Raw genomic sequence first — 26,407 nt, 5'->3', positions numbered from 1 at the left:
GAGACCACAATCAAGCTGTGTTACTAACAGCTATAATGCATTATTACTGGATGGCTGCACTGCCTGACATATATGCATTACACTTTACTCCTGACATCATTTTACATTGCAGTACTTTGGTACACTGTAGTACAGTCACCGTGTGCATCAGAACCATATTAGCCTGTCCCTGCATCGATGCTATAGATGACAGGGATGTGGCACAGGTGTCATCATATGCACAGGGTGTGTTGTTGGTTTGCCAGAGGCTGAGGGGGGTTATACATTTGACACCATGTGTGTGGGTGAGGGGTGTAATGAGGTGAACTGGGCATGGTGATGTGGTGTTAGTTATAGGGTTGCCCTAAGTGTGTTCGTATAGTGTGTGGGTATGCATGCACACAGTTCTGTTATGCGGCTGCCCTACACAGGTATTTATGGACAACTGCAGACCATACCTGGCAGATATGCAGTTCACTGCCTCCAGCCATGGACATGTGTACTGTGCCTGCCAGGGGTTCCATGGGCATGTCCAGGTACAGGCCTCGATGTGCTACTCTCCACTGATGATGACAGATGTCCTCTGGAACCAGGTTCCTCCTGGGACTGGCAAGGACCATGTGTTCGTGGCTTCTTCTGGTTGGGTGTGGACAATGCCCCCCCCTGAAGTGCCAGGGCAGGTGCTGCCAATACAGGAGCCCCTTGGTGTCCTAGCACATCCACGTTGACTGCCAGCTGTTGAGATTGCTGGCCTACATCCATGTAGCCATCACTGCACTCCCACCACACATTCAAGAATGGACAAGCCACATTTGAAGAGGGCCATCATCTCACCAGAAAGTCTATCCATGAGCTCAGTATGCACACGGATGGTACCAGACAGTTCACAGAAGTTGTCACTTGCAGATGTGAGAGCAGACTTCTGCAGCCTCCGGCCATGTCTGGTGTAATGTTCCATACGTGCCTGCACTGCCATTATAGGCTGAAAAATGCACCTGTTAGTACCAGTTGTGATGCATCTGCCAGGGGCATTATGACCCGTGGCCCTACCACTAGTACCTTGGGACATCTGCCTATGTGGTGCCCTGCCAGACATCCGGCTATGCCTGCTGCAACCAGACAAAGTAGGCATGGTTACCACACTTTCCTTTGTACTGTCATCAAATGCCAGCTGTCCCTCCTCTGTGGCCACTGGTGATTTGGTATGTATAGACACTGAAACTGTGTGCAGGGTTGGGGTGGCTAAAAGGGGGATGTCAAATGATGGTACTGTTTCAGACCCTGACAACCCCACCTGTACCTCAACAGTACTATCATCATCTTCGGTGGCTGTATGGACAGCAACATCAGATTGCATGCAGGAGGGACCCTGACCCACCTCTCCACCTATGGGAGAAAACAATAAATGCACTTTAAGACCTGGACAACAGTACACACACACACACACACACACACACACACACACACACACACACACACACACACACACACACACACACACACCACCTTAATGCCTACCTGTACGTGACTTTACAGACAGTCCCATGTATATTCCCATATGTTACACTTGGTAATATACACTTATTGATACCACTCATTAAAGTATCATTTCTCTAAATGCCTAGACAAGTGATCACAACACAAGACCTGATACTCCATTACCTTCCAAATAGAGTGGATTGGTTTTACATGGCCTCACTGTTGTCATTTAGTGTTCACCCTGTGTATATCTGGACATCATGAGGATGGCCCCTATATGTGAGGGGCTACAATGCTCACTCCATAATATCATCCACTGGAGTGTCATGTGTATGTATTGCTCAGTACATGCCAGATATGCTGCTCAATCAGTCTATCATGTGACAATTGTAATATATGGATACACTCCCTGGTATTGTCTAGTAATTCCCCAATGCATCTGTAGTGCTGCATGCGTGAGTTGTCAGTCACCTCTCTGCTGAATGCGATATTAAGGGTATACCTGGTGTCTACCTTCCCTCTCAATGCCTATTCCATGCTACAGACCTTCTTATACTATCAGCTGTCCTGTGATTACATACATGACAAGTATTCCTGGTGTGTCATGTGTCAGTCCATGTCCATGTACTGCACGATCCCAAAGGGAGGTACTGCTGTATGAACAACCCCACAATCATACATGTGTATACATGAACACCGAGACAAACACACACACATGCACACACACATCCTACATGCATCATCCTCCCTACACTTCACCAGAGTGACCGTACAGACAAACTAACCACCCACCAGGATGCACACACACATAAAGGTGAGGTTGCACAATGATAGTACACACAGTCTTCCTATTACCCATCTGTCAACTCGCATAACATATGGTACACAACAGCATGCAGTGCAGCTATAGCCAATCCATGCTAGCAACAGTATACATGTGCATGATGCATGTGCTGTGTTACTATGTGATGCCCCTTCTCCTGGATACCACTGCACCCATGTACACAGTATTGCTGTGTACTTGTTCTGCACCCTGTCATGTACTGTGTACCACACCTCACAGCTGTACAACCCATTGCTGAATGTGTAGTACTGTGTCAGTTATATCAACTTTAATGGTCACAGCCCCTATATTTTTCAGCAACACATACCTGGGATGATATGTGGACAGATGTCATTTGTGAATGCCTGATGTCTGATTTACAGCTCTCAACATCAGTGGACCATGTATGACCAATCCAATACTATTACACTGACAACCGTCAGAGCATACTGTGGCTATGGGGAGTGTACACACCCTTATTGATATGATGCACCCTTCCTTGATCTGCCATGGGACCACATCACCACATATATTAACAGTACACGAACCCGATATGTGACATATGTCCTGTACATTCACATACAGTGTCTACGGAATGTGTTAGGTGTGCAGATGCTGACTGTGATGCATAAACACCGTGTGTGCATATGTATGCAAACCCTTATCATGACACTTTGTTGCACCTATTGTTATGTGTACTACAGAAGTCACTACTCCTGGCAGGGGTATACTAGCATGGGTCATCTGCATTTGCCAGTGTATGTTCAGTCTGCCCTACACATGTCCCCCTAATCTGCATGATTGCAAGGTCTACTCATGTGCACATCCCTTGGTGTTCACACACTGCTGTCACTATTACTGTGGGGGTAGGGTTATGTCTGCCACAGTTCCTGAACTTGACTATGTGCAGATAAGGCCATTCTTAGCATCCTTAGGATCTCTGCTGCAGTGCACTGGTGTGTCATGCTGACACCCCCCACCTTCAGCCTTTTTGCAGATGCTTGACAAGCAAGGCCTGCACATGTGTGTCAGTTTGCAGTGCCCCATACACTGAACACCACATGTTTCAGCCTAGTCCCAGCTGATGATGTGGACCACAGTAATACGTTATGCCATAGTGGGTGCAGCATTACAATACATCAACAGTACATGTCCACAGTACTACCACATATGCATATCTGTTTATCACTATTATGCAGCAACAAACTATATCTATGACATGTCAGATATGCGCAATCTACCTGTACAGATGCGGATGTATATGCAACAGTGGTCTACTGTGGCCTTACTTGCACGCTCCTCAGCCGGTGTGTGGATTGCACCCACCTCCACTATGGTGTCCGGCAGTTGTTGGCTATGTGGAAGGGCAGGTGCCAGGAGGCTGGCTAAGAGCTCCCCCACACATGTCAGGGGAGGATGGATGGCATGGACCCCTCCTGTTGTGAGGTCATCCCTCTGGACTGCAGCAGCATGCCGACGGGCATTGCAAAGCAGGTCAGAACAATGATTCCAGACCTGCTCATAACTGCGGTTGTGCAGTCTGACATCATTGACCCTGTGGACTAGATCATTCCACAGGGCAGTCCGCTCCTGCTGCTCAGGGACTGTCCAGCCAAACAAGGCAGGGTAATGCTGGATTAGGTGGTTTACCACAATGTCGTTCTCAGCAGCTGAGTAAGCCAGAAGCCTTCCATGTGACATCTTGCCTGAAATACATAAAGATGGAAACAGGTGTGAGCAAGTCATGCAGCAAGGTTACCACAGTTCTTAAGACACATCACTGTCACCCCCCCACCATATCAGTGACAACAAACTGTACACACAATTCAGTATGTATGGCTACAGCTTACCTATTAGTGGGACAGATATTGTATTGTACCAGACTTTGTGCAATGTGTTTGTAGCCATGTTCCCTGTGTTGACACTATCATTGCTGGCCTGTTACAGACTATTCACCTGCATGCCACTGTCAGGGCTGCTATGGTTCCATATATCTCCATTATTACAACAAAGAACAAGTCCACCAGAACATAAAACAGGGACCAGCACTTGACTCCGTGGAACACAACCAGCCACAAATGAATTTACCTAGGTTTCGTCTTTAATCAGACTTCTTCAGAATACAAATGACTAAAAAACCAAGTACAACCTTACACACTTAAATAGAAACAGGACATGACATCATTAATTGATTGATAAATTGATAAACATCTCATTAACTTAAAGTGAACTAAACACACTAATACAATAAAAAAGTACTGTATAGTGAATCATGTGCAGTACTAATTCAAAATCAAAAACATATAACATACATTTAATAAATGCATCAGTTAAAAAGCCTTTTATCCAAGAATGTGCTTTAGTTTTAAAATAGGGGCAATGGTGATGTAATCATTAATGCCAGGAAATACCATGGCATTCAGTTTCAATTGCCACCTCATTTCACTGATGTCAAGGTGAAGATCAAGGACCTTCCCCTGTACATCCATAACCACCTGTTGAATGACACAAAATTTAAATGTATGCCCACTGTTTGATTCAATATGCCTATACAATGCATTATTTTTTTTCTTTAATCTTATATCTGACTGATGCTCCATTATACGATCTGTAAGGGCTCTACTAGTTTTACCAATATAGTATGCTGGACATTGACCACATAGTGTTACATACACCACATTCTTGGTGTAACAGTCGAAATGTCCACTGAGCCTAATGGAAACACCAGCTACACTAAACTTAGAATCTGTAGGACATATCAAGGAACACACACTACATCTACCACATTTAAAATTACCTATGTTCTTCGCAGTGGATGTACTAGCATTAGCTCCCTTCTCTAACAATTGCTTGAATGATTGTGCCTTTCTAAATACACATTTAGGGGAACCACCTAACTTTTCACATACTAACCTGTCAAGTCCAAGTAATTTCCAGTTAGTAAGCACTATGTCCCTAATATAAGGTGCATCAAATGAATAAGTGGTAATGAAGTAAATACCACATTCCTGCCTCACCTTATCCATACTGTCCACAGCTGCTTCACTAATTGCAAGTTCATTGATGTCCATAAGGACGGTGTCATCCGTACCTATTGTTGAGGTCTCATTGTTGAATCTCCCCTTTAATAAAGCCCAGTACATACCATTTGCTCTCTTTCGCTTAACTTCATCAGCTATAACCTTACACATCATCTCAGGGTATCCTCTCCTTATAAACATGCCCATAATGAATTCAACCTCCTCAAAATCCAACTCGCCACTAGTCATTCTGGCAGCCCTGACCATCTGACCTTTCACAATAGCTTTTTTCTGATGGTCAGGGTGCCAACTAGAATAACTAAGATACGAGTTTGAAAGGGTAGCTTTTCTATGAATAGCAGAGATAAAGGTATGCTCAATAGGATCAATTTTAAACTGACATCTAGGTATATAATTTCCTCTTTACTAAAGATATGGATGAACTTTAAAAAATATACTGTATTGTTGATGTACTCCATAAAGCAATTAACTTCTTCAACATTACCATCCCACACTATAAACAAATCATTAAAAAACGAGTATAATGCAGGATTTTAGACTTAAACCTGCTTGCAAAAACATATTCCTGCTCCCAAATTGACATGATGTAGTTGGCATAAATGGGGACACAAGCTGCCCCCATAGCCACACCTGTGACTTGCTTGAAATATAAACCTTCAAAGAAAATGAAGTTATTATTTAATACTGTCTCCATTAATGTTATGAGTAAATTAATACGATCCTGATCATATAAGCCAGTTTTGAAAAGCTGCCACTCCAACCATTCTAAACCAATGCCATTGGGTATAACAGAAAAAAGATTAACAACATCGATAGTAACCAGAATCGTATTATCACTAACTTCTACAGTCCTTAGCTTTTCCAAAAACTGCCAAGAATCCTTGGTGATGTAATCAAATAACTTAATCCCTTTTTGTAGCTGATAATCCAGAAATTTACTTATGAAACAGGTCTTACTGCGTTTCCCATCAACTATGGGTCTAAACTTAAGGTTATCCAACCCTTTATGTATCTTACGGATTCCAAAGATGCTACTCACCACAGGATATTTATTGTTGATATAAGAATACTCCAACTCATCAATTTGCCCTTGCATTAGCAAGTCTTCCACTAGCCAATTCACTTTAGCATAAGCAATATTAACTTGATTTAAACTACTTTCCTCATACGTGTCACTATTTAACATAATCAACATGTGATTGATGTAATCATTCCTATCCATAATCACTAGACCACTACCCTTGTTTGGCTTCATGAACCTAATAGACTGATCTTTAACCAGTTCATTTAATAGGACATGTTCTTCCCTAGTTAAATTATTTGCCTTACTAAATGCGTCTAATCCACTTCCTGACTTACTCCTATTAATGTATTCTCTTATATCAAGTTCACAAACTTTTTCAAACAAGCCCACGGTATTGTTAGAAGGAGGCATGAATTTACTAGGCTTTCTTAAAATAGCCGTTTGCCCGCCAGCAGTGTCATGAAACATCAATTTCAAATTCATTTTTCTTGTTAATAACTTCAAATCAATCAAAATATCACTTAAGTTACCTCTCACTAGTGGAACAAAGGTAGATCCCTTTGAAAGTAACTCAACATGTCGTGAATTGATGACCTTATTTGATTAGTTATAAACTTTGTACTCACCATAGTTATTACTTACTACAAAAGGGTTACTAATACACCCTCCGCTGACCATTTTCAATTGTTCCTCTGCTATTTGAATCAAGCATTCAATTCCCTCATGACTGCTTGAATCCACCGGACCCATAGATGGTCCTATACATTTACTAGCATTATCAATAATTACATCTTTATTTGGACTTAAAGATAAGGGAGTCGGATAAATACTTAAATCAGCATTAAAGTCATACTCCTCCCTGTAACCAGAGAATACCAATGAGCCAAAACTGCCAACAGGTGCCTGACCTGTACTAGAAATTATATCAGGTTCTAAATCTCTACCACTTAAAATTAATGCTACAGCGTCTTTTTCACTAAGGCTATTCAAAATAGTTTTTTTCCCCGTGTTAAAATTCACTTTAGGCTCAACTTTCATACTATGTGAATATGTACATTCAACACTAATATCAGGATCAGCATATTTCTCACAAAATGTTACAATGTTACCAGCAACATCAGGATGACCTATTGACTGATGCCCTTCACTTAAAAGAGCATTCATTTTACTCGTATTCAATTCAGTGACAACTGTGGGAACATAAAAACGTTCCCAACCAGTAGTGGAATATTTTTCAATATTTGCGCTGGAACCAACAGTGCTTGAACCAATATTTAAATCAATATTAGGCTCAATCAGCTCACCATCAATCAGGGAAATCGATGAACCAAGTTGAAAATCCAACATTTCACTCATGCAAGATACCTCATTAAATTTTACAGTTGTGCCACTAGATGGCAACATCTTGTACACATTATCATCATGCACTTCTACACATACATCACCCCAGTAGATAAAATAACCCCAAACCCTTCATTTGAATCGTTAAAGTGCTCAGTTACAGTACAGACATCAAAATCATCTGACAAATAGTCAGTAAAGTCCCCCATATGCGCATCGCTGATTTTGTTGTACACCAGTTCATCACAAGACTCATAAACGCGAAAGTCAATGTCAATACCTTCCTTACTAGAAGCCCCATTGGAAACGCCTACCCCTTTTGTACTCACGTTAACATTAGTGGTACGAAGACCAGTCTCATTCAAAAGGTTTAAATTACCACCATTACACCCATCTACATAAATTAAATCCTCTCCAAACCGAAAACCAGTGGTACCAACGTAATTCTCAAGATGCTTTAAAAATTCAGAAACCTCACCTTCATTCGAAACTAGACTATTAATGTTTACCTCCACCACTCTGTCTGATTGCCATTGTGCTGGTGCTGGGCAAAAAACGTTCCTTTTGGCCGTGCACCCTGCTTCTGAAAATCGCTTACTTCGCCACCTCCTTGGTGCTGATTTCCTTGACTCCGCCCCTTGATCCTCTCCGAATGCCTCGGACCTCCTTCTAAGGGGAAACCCTCATCCACCATACGCGTATTTATGCCACCATCCATTGTCATCACTTCCTCTTCCCCATCCAGTTCACGATTAGTTGAACAAACTCTCCCAGAGCAGTTTCCTTCTGAAAGCGGATATACTTTATTGTATCTGTATTCATTGGTGTCACGCACAATTTTTTGAGATTTCCGCTCATAAATAACAGCACAATGTGAGTCAACACTCGCCAGCAGGTTGCTATAATTAGTGAAATAGTGTTCAAAGTTCAAATCTGTAGTAATATTTTCATTTTCACCCTCCAACTCAACCAAATACTTAGCGATTGACTGGTCATTATGCTTAATGATGATGTTCATAAGCTCAAACCCTGCTCTGTCATATAGCTTATGAACCTCATCTAACATGTCTTTTTTACCCTCGATCCCATTAGGATACTTCCAAGCACGTAAACCCTGAGGGACCAAGCCCAAATCAATGTTCTTTTGCAAGTAGCAGTTTTCAATTTGTAACTTTTTTAGTGCAAACAACTTCTTTTCAAAGTCTTTCAGGTGCTCTACTAAGGGCTTGAAAACAGCCCTCCCTGTGTTGAGCACTACACCATTCTGCTGAAAATTGTATTGATTTAGCTTCCATCTCATGACATCCATTACTCCTGTATTTTCCACTCTATTTTTGTCTCCTATTAACGAATTTTGAGCCCCCACTCCAGTGTTCACCTCAGGGAGGCTGGGACCAGAACCTTCAGCCACCATACCTCTGGTAGCCACGGAACCAAGCTGAATATCTGTGGTCCCCAAGGAGTTACTAGAACCACATCCACTCTGTTGTCTTTCTACTAGTTGCTTAATTTGCACAGTGTGCTCAGCTAGCTGCTGGTTAACTAATTAATAGAAGTAAGTCAGGAAGTCGATTAGACGCATTTAGTAAGGCAAATAATTTAACTAGGGAAGAACATGTCCTATTAAATGAACTGGTTAAAGATCAGTCTATTAGGTTCATGAAGCCAGACAAGGGTAGTGGTCTAGTGATTATGGATAGGAATGATTACATCAATCACATGTTGATTATGTTAAATAGTGACATGTATGAAGAAAGTAGTTTAAATCAAGTTAATAATGCTTATGCTAAAGTGAATTTGCTAGTGGAAGACTTGCTAATGCAAGGGCAAATTGATGAGTTGGAGTATTCTTATATCAACAATGAATATCCTGTGGTGAGTAGCATCTTTGGAATCCCTAAGATACATAAAGGGTTGGATAACCTTAAGTTTAGACCCATAGTTGATGGGAAACGCAGTAAGACCTGTTTCATAAGTAAATTTCTGGATTATCAGCTACAAAAAGGGATTAAGTTATTTGATTACATCACCAAGGATTCCTGGCAGTTTTTGGAAAAGCTAAGGACTGTAGAAGTTAGTGATAATACGATTTTGGTTACTATCGATGTTGTTAATCTTTTTTCTGTTATACCCATTGGCATTGGTTTAGAATGGTTGGAGCGGCAGCTTTTCAAAACTGGCTTATATGATCAGGATCATATTAATTTACTCATAACATTAATGGAGACAGTATTAAATAATAACTTCATTTTCTTTGAAGGTTTATATTTCAAGCAAGTCACAGGTGTGGCTATGGGGGCGGCTTGTGCCCCCATTAATGCCAACTACATCATATCATTTTGGGAGCAGGAATATGTTTTTGCAAGCAGGTTTAAGTCTAAAATCCGGCATTATACTCGTTTTTTGGATGATTTGTTTATAGTGTGGGATGGTAATGTTGAAGAAGTTAATTGCTTTATGGAGTACATCAACAATACAGTATATTTTTTAAAGTTCACTCATGCCTTTAGTAAAGAGGAAATTATATACCTAGATGTCAATTTAAAAATTGATCCTATTGAGCATACCTTTATCTCTGCTATTCATAGAAAAGCTACCTTTTCAAACTCGTATCTTAGTTATTCTAGTTGGCACTCTGACCATCAGAAAAAAGCTATTGTGAAAGTTCAGATGGTCAGGGCTGCCAGAATGACTAGTGGCGAGTTGGATTTTTTGAGGGAGGTTGAATTCATTATGGGAATGTTTATAAGGAGAGGATACCCTGAGATGATGTGTAAGGTTATAGCTGATGAAGTTAAGCGAAAGAGAGCAAATGGTATGTACTGGGCTTTATTAAAGGGGAGATTCAGCAATGAGACCCCAACAATAGGTACGGATGACACCGTCCTTATGGACATCAACGAACTTGCAATTAGTGAAGCAGCTGTGGACAGTATGGATAAGGTGAGGCAGGAATGTGGTATTTACTTCATTACCACTTATTCATTTGATGCACCTTATATTAGGGACATAGTGCTTACTAACTGGAAATTACTTGGACTTGACAGGTTAGTATGTGAAAAGTTAGGTGGTCCCCCTAAATGTGTATTTAGAAAGGCACAATCATTCAAGCAATTGTTAGAGAAGGGAGCTAACGCTAGTACATCCACTGCGAAGAACATAGGTAATTTTAAATGTGGTAGATGTAGTTTGTGTTCCTTGATATGTCCTACAGATTCTAAGTTTAGTGTAGCTGGTGTTTCCATTAGGCTCAGTGGACATTTCGACTGTTACACCAAGAATGTGGTGTATGTAGCACTATGTGGTCAATGTCCAGCATACTATATTGGTAAAACTAGTAGAGCCCTTAGAGATCATATAATGGAGCATCAGTCAGATATAAAATTAAAGAAAAAAACTAATGCATTGTATAGGCATATTGAATCAAACAGTGGGCATACATTTAAATTTTGTGTCATTCAACAGGTGGTTATGGATGTACAGGGGAAGGTCCTTGATCTTCACCTTGACATCAGTGAAAAGAGGTGGCAATTGAAACTGAATGCCATGGTATTTCCTGGCATTAATGATTACATCACCATTGCCCCTATTTTAAAATTAAAGCACATTCTTGGATAAAAGGCTTTTTAACTGATGCATTTATTAAATGTATGTTATATGTTTTTGATTTTGAATTAGTACTGCACATGATTCACTATACAGTACTTTTTTATTGTATTAGTGTGTTTAGTTCACTTTAAGTTAATGAGATGTTTATCAATTTATCAATCAATTAATGATGTCATGTCCTGTTTCTATTTAAGTGTGTAAGGTTGTACTTGGTTTTTTAGTCATTTGTATTCTGAAGAAGTCTGATTAAAGACGAAACCTAGGTAAATTCGTTTGTGGCTGGCTGTGTTCCACTGAGTCAAGTGCTGGTCCCTGTTTTATGTTCTGATGGTTCCATATATGCCAGTGGTATGCTTGCTATGTGATTGCTGCACATCTGACATTCTGTGTTTTTGGGAATATCTATGCATGCTGTGGGACATGTTCCAGGATTGTGTAGACTATTACTACCCACATATGTTCTATGCCACATATGCCCATGTTATCAGGCCACATCACATGTGGGACCCACCCTGGGGCTTCCTCATTTACTGGTCCAGCAATACCTTCAGGTGGAACCAACTCAGGGGATGTTGCCCCCCTGGGGGCACACACATACATGATCTTGTCCCCGAGGTCAGGTTCAGGGTCTGTTCCATAACGGGCTGCACAGACACATGTGGGATGAGCTACATCACCTTGAAGTACCCAGTATACATTCACAGGGTCCACATGCTCCTCCTGCTCAGCCTCCAGGCCAGGCACCTTTGGGGCATGGACTGCTGTTGTGAGTAGCAGTGTGTGGGAGGCTTATTCCCATTGTGTCCATATTGGGGCACATGGGGCTTCCACATCACAGACTGCACACGCCATACAGGGTGTTTAGCCACCACATGTGTCACATACCTCCCCTGTAGGCTGTCCTCTATATACACCAACCCTGATCACCTCCACAAGTATACCTGCCATACTTCCCCATATTCCCATTCCATACTTCACAGTCAAGGGCAATGTTGTCCTAACAAGGGGTTCACATGTGACATACCTATCCATGTTGTACACACTGACAGCTGTAGATATCTGTGTGTATTGATATGTGTGCTGTTCCCTTACTCATAGAATGCAGCACTGTGGTGGTAATATAGGAGACATGTATTTACATACATATATGTTTGTGTGTGTTTGTATATATGTAGACATGTGCATATAGTCATATATCTATATATATGTGTAGATATATATGATGTATATATATATTAATATATATGTCTACATATGTGTATCTGTATATTTGTGGACATACATGTAAATTTATATTATATATATATATATATACATATATATATATATATATATATATATATATATATATATGTGTGTGTGTATATGTACACATATACATACCTATATATGGGATACATTCAGACATCAGGTCCACAATCTCACAACACCTTCCTACACAGCTGCACTGGTTTGCCTTGCTACAACTCAGACAGGTGCCACATATGGACACAGCCTGACATTAGGGGGGGATATATGTAGGGCTAGATTGCAGGTAATCCTATTACACACCTATGGCATTCCAGCATGCTTCAGTACAGGTTAACCTGAGTATCCTGCAAGAAGTTGGCTGTGGAACCCACGTGTTCATCATTATGGCATTACTTCCACTAGCAGCTTTTGGACACAGTAATATACATGATTTCCATTACACAACACACACTATGATGGCTTACATCTTATCAGTCAGTGCTGCTCTGTACAGTTGACTAGTATGGCCCACTACCCACAATAACAGACTCTATTGTCCTTAGCAGTTGTTCAGCTGAACATAATTACAACAACAACACGTGATGGCATATATAAATTATTCTGCATCATCTATCCCATTATTATGGAACAAGTACTACAGTCAATTACATGCATATATACTTCACATACCTGCTGTGGGAATGATGTCTCTTCTGGATAGTTTGCTGGATGGATTTTTGTTTGTTGTTGTGTTTGTTTTTGCCTTTCACTCACTCTCTCTCTCTCTCTCTCTCTTGGTATCTCTCCAGTAAATGGATTGAGCTGCTTTGAATAGATTGCAGCATGGATTTTGTAAATGATGCACATGATCAGATGATGGCCTCTGCACCAGTCAGTGTCCTCCACTTGCCACCTGCATGCAACATGTTGTGTAGTACTTCCAATTACCATTGTCATGGTGACCAACTACTATAAATCTCTACTTCATGTGGGTATGGTCCCTTTACCATTCTTGTATGGTGGACATGCTTCCTGTGTGTGGGCAGCAGTGTTACAGACAACAGGTAGCAATGCCTCTTACAAGACAACCTGCACACTTAGGCCAGCTACATATTTGTAGGAGGTTCCAGGCTACAGACAGAATGTGGGTAGTGTTGTTGTATGCATTGTATAGCACCAGTGTTACAGGGTTTGTGTGTACATACTAGTTTAACTTGGAATGCAGTCTGTCTGCGTAGTTCTCAACTATGGGCCTATCCACTTGATGGCCAGAGGTGTGCCTATTATGTTTTGTCTATCCACCACACAGGTCTTGTGTCAGATATATCACTGGCAGTGTGTGTGTTGAATGCTATCAATACATGGCTACATCCATTTTTGTTTCTAACTTCATATTCCTGACTAAGGGTATGTTGCAGACTATCCTGTAACACCAGTGACTTGCTTAGTATATGACAACAGTATTTCACATATGGGCCTGTGTTCTAGCCTCTGTCCTCCACCTACATACCAGGCTTTGTACACATGACATGCTGCCAGGGGTTATGTAGTGGGCTGTGAGTATGTCATGCTGCCATTCCTGCCATCAGCCAACTGCTGTTGTGGCACCTACACATATTGTAGGGTTGGGTCCACATATGTGTGGGCTTCATCTACAAAATAAATATGTGCCCTTATGCACTACAGAAGCCAGTGAATGTAACAGTGGTATATGGCCATGTATTATTCAGTCTATGGGGTGATGCATCATAACTAACCTAGGCTGTTACAACATGTGGGGGTATCAGGGGTAAGCTGCCTTAAGGTATCTGGATGTACATTACCATACAATCCACCTTGGGTAAATGCAGGCCTACTGCTTCCTGCAATGCAGACTCTCCTGTTTGTCAGTGTGATAGTGATGGTGTTAGTTATGCCTTGTTATGTAACAGATACATCCCATTGTGTCAACTGAGGTCTTTACCCCCTAGGGATTGTGTACAAAGTGTAGATAGAGGCTGCTGGACAATACATCTGCATTACTTACTGTTGATTGATTGTTATCCTCTGGCCCAGTCTGTCTTTACTGTTGTACTACTTGAAGGCTTCGGTCTGGACAATAGCATATGTAAACCTTTCCAGAATATTGTATTAATATAACTGTTTCACAGTTGCATTACCCTGTTTATATGTATGTCAGAGCCTAAACAGCTATATGACATGGCATATACAACTGTAATAGTACACAAATAAAGCTTTCCCATGTATGCAAACCTGCGTGTGATGTTATATCCTTTAACATCTCTGTGGGTATATGTTGCAGGCAACAATTGTCATTTGTATAGGTTGCTCATACAGTATCCAGTTGGTAAGGTGGCAACAGTAGGCATAGTGGCTGTTCCATATTGTGTGCACCTTCTACATATGTATCTTCATATACATATCTCTGTGTGTGGATGTGTAGTTACATATATATATATATATATATATATATATATATATATATATATGTATATATATATATATATATATATATATATATATATATGTATCTGCATATATGTGTCTGTGTATATGTATCTTAGGAATGTTGATTGCTTCCACATTGTGCATTCCCTATGGTAGCCAGACTGTACTGCATATGTTACTGATACCAGCCTGACATCATACAGATGGGACTGAGTACTGTTAACATATTGTGCCCATGTTGTGTCAGGTTCTAATTATGGGATTTGCAACAGTTGGTATTGTATTGCAGGGAAGACGTGTTTGGCTGTGGGGGGATATCTCTACATATCTTATTTGGGCCCCCTCACCCCCATTAATGGTGCACATGGACATATAACTTCTCTTTTATATCTATAGATATATGTCAGTATATACATATATAGATATATATTTATGCTTTTATATATATATATATATATATATATATATATATATATATACATATAGATGTATACATATATATCTATAGATGTATGCATATGTATGTATACAAGTGTGTATGTATGTGTGTGTATATATATATATATATATATATATATACCTATATATATATATATATATATATATATATATATATATATATATATATATGTTATATATATTTAGATATAAATATATATGCACACATACATACATCTACATGTTTATATACATGTCCTGTACTATTGAATGACTGTGCAGGATGATATGTTTGTGAAAACATCAGGGCTATGTATATCTGACATGGCTTAATGATAAATCACTTTGACTATGGTGTGCAGGTCCTGGCTTTAAGCCTTGCAGAGGCTGTTTATTTTCTTGCTGCGTAGAACAAGGGCCGTTGGATATAGAGTGGTTTTGGCACTTTTGGTGTTGGGGACAAATTTCATCCCTTGTGCAAACATAAAAAATGTTCTTTCTTCAAATTAAAATCAGTGTAGTTGAAATATTAAAATCTCTATAACAGGACTTAACTTCATTGTGCTGAATAATCTCCTATTCAACTACATTCAAGAGTAATAATTTTCCCCGTACCTTACTCTGTTCTCTTGTTGACCTCACTTGCTTTGCCATTTTTGATTCGTATCCTCGTCCTTGTTCCTCCCTTGCCAATTTTGGTTTCTCCCATCTAAAAAATAATTTTCTGGGTTGCTCCAATAGTCGTTTCGCCTATACTTGTAATTCTCCCTATGTTTGTAATTACCTGGCTGGTTAGCTTGATATGGTCCCCCTACTTTCCTCCTTGTCCCACCTATATGCCTGTTTCTTATCATATTGTTCCATGTCCTCTTGAGTTTATTACACTTCCTGTCAAACTGTTTGGTGCTGTGTTTGTCCACCCAAACATATTGTTTATTGTAAAAACTCTCCCATTCACTAAACAATAAATTGTGTATTATACTCTCACTGAGCCTTTCCACATCAATAAACAATTTACTTAATTTTTCATCGTTACATTTAATTAAAATTTCCATAAATGTATAACCAAACGAATCAAACATAAAATTACATTCAGAAAGTATTTTTTCATCCAAATCGATTCCCATCGGGCGTTTGGAAAAACGTAGCCCCATAGGAATACTTTCAACTCCAGACATCTTTTTAAGTACATATTGTCCATTTGCAGTCCTTTGATAGCACCCAGTTTTATTACCTTCATATTGTTCCTTGTCTTCCTTGTCTCCTGTTCTGGGATGGGTGTGGGTCACTGCTGTCCTGCTTTACTTACTAATTGCTACTTATTAAATTTCTACTGTGATATTTTATTAATTTTTCTCTGTCTCTATATGTAACTGTTTCCTGCATTGAGAACAAAGCAATGTAATTTCATTCAGCTACATTGCTGTGTAGTCCAGAATGACAATAACGTTTTCTTTGACTTTGACTCTGACAGAAAGAGTAGGGGATGTTCCCTGCAGTACTGTCCACATTTCCCCAAGGCAATATCAACAGCACTTTAGGCCTCCTCTGAAAAGTAGCACTGGCCTAGTGAGACTAACCTGCTCAACAAAATATAAGTAAATTAAATTGTAGGCTATGTAATGAAAATAACTATTCTGTTGCAGTGTGTAAGAAATGACATAAGTATGTTACACAAAATGGTGTTAATGAAGCTACAAAGAGGAAAGAAAAAGAAATATTTTGTGAGCACTATAGAAAGGCAGAAAGTGTACAGTTAACGTACAGTTCATGCCATGCTGACAAATGAGAACAAAAACTGGACAGAAACACTTATTTTCCATTTAACCCTAATACTAGAACATGAAGTAGGATTGTGTTAGAGTATGCATTTAAAGCACTGAAGTTGTAAGGCAAAAGCATATAAATTCACCTTACATGTCACTGACATATTCATATCCCAATATGAAGTATATTGATCACTCATATGAATGTTTGTACTGAGCTAAGAGATACAGATTATTATTTTTTTTAAGTTGTGTCTTGGAAATACAGTTAAATAACTTAATGTGTTAGGTTATTTGGAATATGAGATACTTATCATGGTTACACATACTGACAATACACAAGCAAAGAAGCTATAACATTTGTCCAGTCAGCATATCAAATAATTCCAGGGATTTAATTCTAGTATCTTCCAAATTATTCTTGTTAATGCTAAAAACAATGATGTTGTCTCATCTTCAGTCAGAGATAAGCAATTATACATTATGCAGCATAAAACAGAATAATTGCAGACCTTCAGAATCAGGTACAAGTTATAACATTTTGATAACAGTATGCAGGTTTACATATTGATTTGGATTGTTTGCCATGTGACTATCACATCAAGATATAACCAGATGCAATATCATTATGCCATCCTTGCAGCAGTGTAACTCATATCTTAAGGAAAATTATAGAAAAAAAGTTTTATTATTAATGTTGCTGAATAGGTTAGCAACATGATTAAGTTGTGAAGCTTATTGGACTTTTAAGGAGGTTGCACACTGGCTACTAGCTTAATTTCATTTCACCCAGGGTGAAAAACAGAAATTCAGAAAAGAGCGACAGAGAATTTGTTATTTCAGGTAAATTTTGGTTACAGTTTAGTAACTGCACTGTCTGGATGCTAGTAAAGAATAAATTTAGAGAACCTGAAAGAAAATGAGCCACAAAAGCTGAAGAGAAAACACTGGCTAGGAAATATCCTGCAGCTTTTCAGGAAAAAGCAGTTCAAGCACTAGCTTTGGTACAAGACATGACTTCGAGCAATGTAGAGGACAAAATAAGTCAAATGTGCACAGAGCTGATTAAAATATTTATTTATTTTTTTTTATTTTACATTTGTTAACCGGGCTAGTCTGGCTGGATACATGTCCATTTTCAGCAGAGGCCCGAGGAGAAAAGCTCCACTATCAGACTAAGACACTACAGTTTAGGAAGTCACTAATAAACTAACAATAAAATAATGTAATAAGGCAAAATACAAATGCATATACAGTTTTCCTGGACTAGTCTGAGTAGATGACAAACAAAGTTCAGTCAAGGGGCTGAGGAGATAAGCTCCAGTATCATAAAATACAAATTAAAGTTAAAAAAATATCACTAGTCAATAGTCATGACAACAAATCAGGTATTGGCAAAAAGCAAGAAAACGGTCATTATACAGTGTTAAATATGCAGGTTGGTAGTGTAACAGGTAATTTATGTAGTTAAAGATAAGGAAAAGGCAGAAAATAAAGTAAACAGAATGTGGAAAAAGTACAGTATCTGTTTGGTACAGGTATTATGGACTTAGTAAAGCTCGGGAGTAGCCAGTCGGAAAAGGAGAGGGGGAAACAGAGATAGTGGTGAAATGCAAAAGGTAGCAGGATTATAGGAGGTCAGCTAAAAGAAGCAAGAGACAGAAAAACAGATGGTCAGAGGGGAGTCAATCAGAAATTTGAAAAAAGAGTGATGGTACAAAAAAGGGGGCTGTGGAAGTCAGTCTAAGTTAGAACAGGAGCGCAAAAGTACACAGGAGCAGACTGGAGAGAGTAATAAGATTGCTGAGCTCAGTCGGGATTGGAGCAGGGACATAGCCAGTGAATTAGTAGGTGAGTTTTCATCTGTTTTTTGAAAAGGTGACATGAGCCTAGGGAGGTCAGTTCTGTGGGAAGTTTATTCCAGTAAGAACCGATAGTGTTTGCAAATAAGGAATCACCTGATTTATTATGAGATTTCAATGTGGTAACTAGTAGCTTGTTGGCTGATCTAAGTGTAGTGAGATTTTTATAAGGTGTGATGAGTTTATTTAGTATGGGTGTGTTGGAGGGGTAATGTAGAATTTTAAAAGTGATGATCAGTTGTTGTAGGAGTATTAGGTTTGGAAGTTCAAGCCAGTTTAGTTTCTTTAAGTTAAGACAGTGATGAGTTTGGAATAGAGAGCCAGTGGCAAATCTGGCTATACTGTGGTAGGCAGTATTCAGTTTCTGAAGATTAGCTTTAGATATGTTGATAAAGGAAGGAGAGGCATACATTAATGTAGAAATAAGGTGAGTTTGGGCGAGAGCCACTCGGGAAGTAGCAGTAAGAAAGGGCTTAAGTCTGTAGAGGGCACCAATCTTTTTATTGACTGTCTTGATAGTTAAATCAATGTGATAGTCAAAATTTAGCTGATTGTCTATGGTGACACCTAGCAGTTTAGTGCAATAGTCAGGTTTGATGACAGTGCCATTGCAGGATGCAATGGAAAAAGTGATTGGGGTGGATTTAAAGGTTGGGGTGAAGAGTAGTAGTTTGTTTTTTTTGGGATTTAGGAGGAGACAGATATGTTGAAACCATTTTTCTGCTCCAGTGAAGACCAATTGGGTAGCAGAGTGGAGTTCTGCTGGGGAAGAAGCAGAGCAGATGAGAGTGGAATCATCTGCATACTGTATACAAGTGGATGTCGGGAGGGAAGTGGGCAGGTTATTTATGAAAATAGAGAAAAGTAGGGGACCTAGGATGGATCCTTGTGGGACGCCAATAGTAACTGGGAGTTGAGAGGATAGATGGCTGTCCCAGAGGACTGCTTGTTTTCTATTAGTCAAGTATGAGTCGAACCACTGTAATGCTTGTGAATCCAGTGAGAGGGATTTTAAGGTATCGAGGAGAAGTTGATGGTTGACCATATCGAACGCTTTTGAGAGGTCCAAGAATAGTGCAGAGGAGAACAGGTTGTTATTATGGTTTTTATTGATAGTGTCAGTGAAGGAGAGAAGGGCAGTTGAAGTACTGTGGTACGGTCTAAAACCATGTTGAGAGTCTACAAGCAAGTTGTTATTCAAGAGATAATGTAGAAGTTGATGGTGAATGCAGCGTTCCATTATTTTGGATAGAGGAGATAGAAGGGCAATAGGTTGAAAATTGGAGAGTTCATTGGAGTTTCCTCCTTTATGGAGGGGAATAATATGGGAGATTTTCCAGCAGGATGGGATTTTGGATTCAGTTATAGTTCTGTTTATTAAGATGGAGACTGGGTAGGCTATTTCGGTTGCAGCTAGTTGTAGATATTCGGCTGGAAGTTTGTCAGCAGAAGGGGTGCAGGGTTTGAGTTTAGATAGTAGTTTACATATATAGGTTGTTGAGATGGTATTAAACTTTAGCATGTGGGTACTGTTTTGAGTGGGGGTAATTTGGAGGGATGGGGGGGGTCATGGTGCTTGCAAGTGAGGTGACTGTTTGAGAGAAGAAGTTGTTGAAAGTGTTGGCTATTATGTTAGGTTGGGTTTGTGCTAAACTAGCTGGGGTAGGTGTTTTGGTGTGGCCTGGATGGAGTAGTTTGTTTATTCCTGACCAAAATTGTTTTGGGTTTTGGTTTTGGTATTGTTGATATTGAAAGTGGTAGTTTTTCTTATCCAGATAGGTAAGTTTCTTTGTTTTGTTTCTCAGATGTTTGAAGTTTTGATGGTCAATAGGGTTTTTTGTGGACCTCCATTTAGACCATAATTTATTTCTAGCTTGCATAGTTTGTTTAGTTGTTTTAGAGAGCCATGGGGCTGCTTTGGAACTGACTCTGACTAAGCGGGATGGGGCATGCTGGTTTAGAATTTGTAGGAAGGTATTGTTGAAATGGGTTACTGCTTCATCTATTGGGAGGTATTTTAGAGTTGACCAGTTATATTCCTTGAGTTCATTTTGAAAGGATGCTAGGTTGAATTCTGTTTTGTTGTATTTGGTACGATAATTAGTTAGCTTGGGATTGTTGAATTTTTGTTTAGTGATAAAGGTAAGGAGGTGGTCGCTGATATTGTCAGGGAGTATTCCTGTTTTATAGGAGAGGGGATTGTTGTTGGTCAGTATCCAGTCTAGAATGGTTTGTTTGTGGGTGGATTTCTGTATTCTAGTAGGGGAGTTGATGGTTTGATGAAAGTTAAAGAGATTAAGGTGAATGGTGGGTGTGGGGGATATGCAGGAGTACCAGTCAATATTGAAGTCACCTAAGATTATGGTTTCCTGGGGAAAGCTACAGGAAACCCAGCTTAGGATATTTTCTAGGGTATTGATGTTCTTGCCTGGGGGGATGTAGGAGCATATTATGTTTATAGCCTTGGATTTATTAACTTGGAGTTTGGTACAAAGTATTTCAGCATTTGCTGGGGAGGGAGGCAAGGAGTCAATTAAGGCTACCTGAAGTTGGGATTTGTATAGGAGGGCCACTCCTCCGCCCTTTTTATTAAGACGATCTTGCCTTAAGGTGCTGTAGCCTGGGGGAGTGAATTCGTTGTCTTTGGTACTGGGTTTAAGCCAGGTTTCAGTGAGACAGAGGATATCAAAGGCATAGAAATCAATTAAGGCATGGAGTTGTGTGACTTTGTTGTTAATGCTATGAATATTTAGGTGAGCAATAGAGAGGGAGTCAGTGGAGAAGGGTGAGTTAGAATAGTTAGCAGTTTGGTTTGAAGGGGTGTGATTGAGGAGGGTATTGGGACCGGGGTTGGGGTGGATGTCCCCATGTATCAGTAAAAGTGTTTGTGGGGTTTGAAAGACTTTTGTGTATTTGATAGGTATTAGATAGAACCGTTTGGAGGTTGTGAATTTGTAATGGTGTACTTTATGGTAGAGAGGGGGGAGGTAGGGACAGGTAGATAGTATATTAATATGTGTTTGGTCGGGTAGAGGAAATGTAGTAGTAGTATGTTTGGCTAATGCAGGAGTTTGGTTAAGCTTAAGATATTCATAGGAGGTAAGTGTGTAGTAGTAAAGCAGGATGTTAAGGAGAAGAAGAGGAAAGATTGAGTTAAGTGTTAAAGGCATGTTTTTATAGAGTGTGAGGCTAGTAATTGTAGGACTGCATGGTATGTAATGATAGGGTGAGGTGGTTTAGATAAGATTTTGGAGAGAGGGTGTGGTTGTAGGAGTGAGGAGTTGATTGGTAGATGTACAGGAAATAGTGATAGGTAGTTGGCTAATTAGGGGTGTGTCTAAGTAAGTGTAAAGGTAGGACCCCTGGGGTGGGTGGGAATTGGGGGTAGGGTGAGGAGCGGAGTGAGCGTAGCGAACGGAGCAGGGAAGAACAAGACGAGCAGTTGCAGAAAACAATCAGGCAAGAAGAGAGAAACAGGTGTAAAGGTAAGGGTGAGTTCAACAGTAGAGAGCTTGAGGAGATTGTATGATAAGTGGGGGGTAAGTGAAATAGTACTGGGTAAGATAGAGGAGTTGCTTGTGAGAGAAATAGCAGGTTGCAGTGGTAAGCTATGGAACAGGAAAGAACAATAGGAATTGCAGTGGGATACTCCGAAAATATGATAGTAGGATTTGTGGTAGGAAGGGCGCCACCTAGTGGCCAGGTTAGGAAAGAATATCAGACGGAGCAAGCAGGGGGTTTACCAAGAATAAAGAACAAGAGGCACGGGTAGAGAGAGGATTATAAGGACAAAAGGCAAATAAAGGAGGGAAGGAGAGGGAATCAAAAAGGCCAAACTAGAGGGGGGGCTGCTGGTTTACCTGGCAGGGGAGCAAAAATATGTCCTGGTGAGTAAAGCTAAGCAATACAATGATAGGACATACTTTCCAAAAAAATTCTGGGAGGACAGTCTTTGTTAAGAGGATGTTTAATCCTATTCAGGATACTGGTGTTTAAAAGATGTCCACAGGGCCTCTTAGGTTAGGGAAGGACAGGAACCCGGGTGTACAATCTGTTAATAGTTAAAGGTAGAGAGAAAAAGAGAAAACAAGCAGAGGAAAAAATAAGTTGTTAATCAATCATGTGGGTACAACATAACTAGCACATTTGCTTTAAATCAAAAACAACAAGGACAGTACAGAGATTTACCCTGGGGCACGCTGTATGAAGCAGAGTAGCCAGACTGCTAAAGACATACAGTGGGGCCCCCAAGGAACAAACCTTACAGTAGCTACTAGCTAGAAAAAAACATTTAGGCAAACAGTATCAATCCTAATGATTGGATACATTCAAATACTAAGCATAAGCATCAAGCAGTCAATCAGTTTCTACAAACCATATGGCTAAAGATAGCATTAAAATAGCCACGGATCTAAGGTCAAGTATTACAGGATCCCAAGGGGGATATGAGTTATAAAATAATGTTACTTCCAAGTGAGTTGGTCAAATATATGTGATCAAAATGCAGCACTGTTACTAGGCAGTTATAATATCAGCAGTGAGCAATACATTTCCATAGATTAAACACTTTAGCAATTAGAAAATTTTAGTACGCTATAACTCACAAATGAACGCCAGTAAAATACGTTATGGGAGACCACGTGGAGGCTTGCCTAGGAAGGGACGCTGCCAAGAAGTCGCAGCAAGGGGAGAAAACCAGTTATCATGGTATATACAGTTACAAGGAGTGTAACAATTAGAGGACTACCGCTGTGGTAGGCACATCATATGATAGTCCGATAATGTATTACAATACTATTGAAAACCCTCAGCGTCAGGTTGCCTAGGTTACAGGAGTGGGTCTAGGCAGAACAAAACTAAGAAAAAATGAAAAAAAGCCTGCCGAGCGAAACCGCTGCTAGGTAAGCTTTGAAAAAAGGTACTGAAGGCACTTTACGATCCACCCAAAGACACGCTAACAGTGAGCGGTAAGAAGAATGCTACCACTGGGCTGTCTGACTAAGTGTATCGTTGATTGAATTGGCCAGATACAGTATTAATCAGTGGTAAGAAAGTTACAATAAATAACACATTAGCTCCTTTAAAGACATCACCCTTATGCAATTGAAGTCAATAGTCCGGTTCCAAGAAGGCGCCTATTGCGCATCTTTAAAAAAGAAGTAAAAACACAACAGTGGTTAAAGGTTGCAGCAAACGGTAAAAATAAAGCTACCATTGTGGCTGTTTGGCTAATTGTAGGGATGGGGGATAGGCACAGGCGTCGCTGGTATCAGAAGAAACTGAGGAAGCAGATCTTCGGTCTAAACGACCATGCAGGATGGATTGATGCAGGGCCAAAAGGAGTGTAGAAGGGGTATTAAACCGCCTTCAAGAGTTCCTATGTAAAAATGGCATTCCACGTGGTTCAGATCGGCTTAAAACAAGTCTCACAGAATCTTTACAGGTATATACATCTAGTTCGACAAATTAGGCTATAAGTGATTGTAGCAAAAAGAACAACCTTGACTAGACAGTACATAAATGCATTTAAACCAAGTACTCACATGAGGAATATCCACCAATAAACACCGGAGTATATCAAATCAAATAACAAAAGGCTGGAGAAAAAATGGAAGAAGCTCTAAACAGATATTCAGATGTCCTGACAAAACTGCAAAAATAAGAGGTTAAAATGAATAAATGGCTATCTGACTATCAGGCTGCTCAAGAAGAGATGTTTCAAACAGTGGCAGAATTAGAGGGCAGAGCACTTAGGGAAACCTGAGATTTTATGCTGGTAATTTACATATATCCCATGCTGCCTCGGATTCAAGAGGTTTAAGGTATCATACAGTGGAAATTCTAGCTTTGCTAGATTTTTCTTTTTGTTTTTTAACCAATTGGTTTTCCTGTGTGACCTTTTTACTCATTTTTTTAGTTTGTTAGTTGGGATATTTTGTAAACACTCTTAGGTTTATGTATATCAGTTGGGTATGACTACCCTGTGTTTCCAAAAGTTAAGCATTTCTATTATGATGTGCTGATGATGTTGTAAGAAGGCAGAAATGTGCATGTCCACAGCTATGGGGGTTTGGTTTTATTGGGCTGAAATTGTCCATAAAAAGTTGTAAAAGAAAAAAGTCATGTACATTCAGAAATGCTGTTTAGCTCTAACTCCTGATATTCTTAGAGGGTAGTTTACCTATATCCATTGTCGACTCTGATTCAAGAGGTTTAAGGTATCACACAGTGGAAATCCTAGTTTTGCTAGATTTTTCTTTTTGTTTTGTAACCAATTGTTTTTTCTGTATCACACGGTGGAAATCCTAGTTTTGCCCGATTTTTATATTTGTTTTTTAACAAATTGGTTTTCCTCTGTGACCTTTTTACTCATTGTTTTAGTTTGTTAGTTGGGATATTTTGTAGACACCCTTAGGTTTATGGATATTAGTTGGGTATGACTACCCTGTGTCTCCATAAGTCAAACATTCCTCTCATGTTCACAGTGCAACTTGAGAAGCTAGTAGCTGAAAGCAACTGTTTATCTGGTTCGTATGTCTCTATATAGGCAAGCTGATAAGAGGGCAAAATAATAGAATACTTTTTTTCATTCTGTGGCTAAAATGTAATGTTTTCTGAAATCATTCATGTTTTTTTCTACATGTGACAGAGGAATAAAGATAAGACAAAACAGACAGCACTTTGTGTAAGTAGAAGCACAGACTTTGCCATGCATCTTAGCATGGATAACCTTAATTACAGGTCAATTAAAGCCTGTGAGTGTAGCAGACAATATGAGACAAGTGTTCTTATTGGGAGAGTTAAACTTCATTATTTGAAGGTGTGCATAATTTTGTGTGTTTGCATTAAGTTAACAGGTAATGGGGGTGTTCTAAGAGTATATCTATGAGGGTTTTTAATAAAACAGTCTTGTAAGATGTTACACATGATCAAATGGATATGACAAGAAACAACTGTATAAAAGATCAACGTGTCAAACATTAGCATATGCATGTAATACAAAAGCTGAAACTAGACATTTAAAAAAAGTTATTGTACATAACATGTGGGAATAATAATTTTTTATCATATTGGCAATGCCTTCCATGCTATCTTTGAATGTGAATGGTCTCATAGGTATATATAAAGAAAGAAAGAGTAGTGAACAGTATTAAGAAACATGCATGTCCACAGCTAGAGGGGTTTGGGGTTATTGGCCTGAAGTTGTCCGTAAAAAGACTTAAAAGTAAAAGGAAAAAAGTCATGGCCATTCAGAAATGCCATTTAGCTGAAACACCTGATAGCCTTAAAGGGTAATTTACATATATCCCATTTTGCCTCTGATTCAAGAGGTTTAAGGTATCACACACTGGAAATTCTAGCTTTGC

This window comes from Protopterus annectens, chromosome 2.part2 (genome assembly GCF_019279795.1).
Source record: "Protopterus annectens isolate FY-2018-M chromosome 2.part2, PAN1.0, whole genome shotgun sequence".
Classification (NCBI taxonomy): Eukaryota; Metazoa; Chordata; order Ceratodontiformes; family Protopteridae; genus Protopterus; species Protopterus annectens.
Note: the sequence above shows the minus strand (reverse complement) of the source record.